This window comes from Vulpes vulpes, chromosome 4, assembly GCF_048418805.1.
Source record: "Vulpes vulpes isolate BD-2025 chromosome 4, VulVul3, whole genome shotgun sequence".
NCBI classification, from domain to species: domain Eukaryota; kingdom Metazoa; phylum Chordata; class Mammalia; order Carnivora; family Canidae; genus Vulpes; species Vulpes vulpes.
The window spans coordinates 15,841,256-15,842,323 of NC_132783.1; the positions used below are offsets into that span (position 1 = coordinate 15,841,256).

At 34.7% G+C, this 1,068-nt stretch overlaps 1 non-coding gene across 1 annotated transcript; it reads left to right on the plus strand.

The window, feature by feature from the left end:
* The first annotated feature begins 308 nt into the window (after positions 1–308).
* On the plus strand, positions 309–380 carry TRNAG-UCC (transfer RNA glycine (anticodon UCC)). Its single transcript has one exon. It is a non-coding gene; the product is annotated as a tRNA-Gly (tRNA).
* The last annotated feature ends 688 nt before the right edge of the window (positions 381–1,068 follow it).

Genomic DNA, 1,068 nt, shown 5'->3' on the forward strand with positions numbered 1-1,068 from the left:
GAAAGATGACTAAATGAAATTACTAGGAAAAATAAATTTGGGGTGTTTATCTTTGCCATCAGCCAAATGATAAATTGAGTGTTTCAATTAACTATTCTTTCCTTTGCATATTGGGGGAAACCTTTCTGTGAGGCATTGCAAAAGCAGAAAGATCGACTTAATACTATACATATCATAAATCACTGAGGCTGTCTAGTATCCTAGGAGTATTCTCAAAAGTTTCTTTGGGATGATCTTACTTTGAGTGAAGAAAAAGATAAAGTAGCAGCCTATTTTTTTAGATATTTCTTACACAGTAAGTTGTAGGAGCGTTGGTGGTATAGTGGTTAGCATAGCTGCCTTCCAAGCAGTTGACCCGGGTTCGATTCCCGGCCAACGCAGACAAGGACACCGTAAATTGTAATTTTTGCAAATGAAAAAGTAGTACTATGTATTTTGTTCATATAGTGATTTTGTTTTGGTTTGAAATGATCAATTACTAAAAGACAGAATTTCATTTGGTCAATGTGATTTGCCATGAAACATAAACTCATGGCATATAAGTGTATGAATAAAGATAATATTAAGGCACATAAGTGTATGGATAAAGGTAATAAAACTCAAAACCTTTATTCATACAGTAATATACCTAAGCATGATAAAATAACTGTGCCCAAAATGATAGGCTCTCATCTATCTGACTAGATCTTAGAAGAAATTAAGCCAATGAGAATTCCAGATAGAATTATTTCAGTCTTCTGGAAAATATACCAATCAAAAACAACTTCTGATTCACAGAATGAGCTGGGGATGTTGGGAAATCAGTCTGAGTGAAGGTCAAAGGGACCATTTAAATGTCAGATTTCCAGGCAAGGTGTCACATTTCTCCTACGTGCAACTAGCCCATGCATATAATTTTGGGGGGCTTTAACTATACGCCAACATTTTTCCTGCAAGTAAACTCAACAATAAAAATCTGAACATCCAGACTGCTAGTTAAAGTTCAAGAAGGTTATTAATTTTCCATTTTTCCCTGGCCACATCTCATAGAGAAATTATGAAATTCTCAGTATAACAGCTTTGATTGCT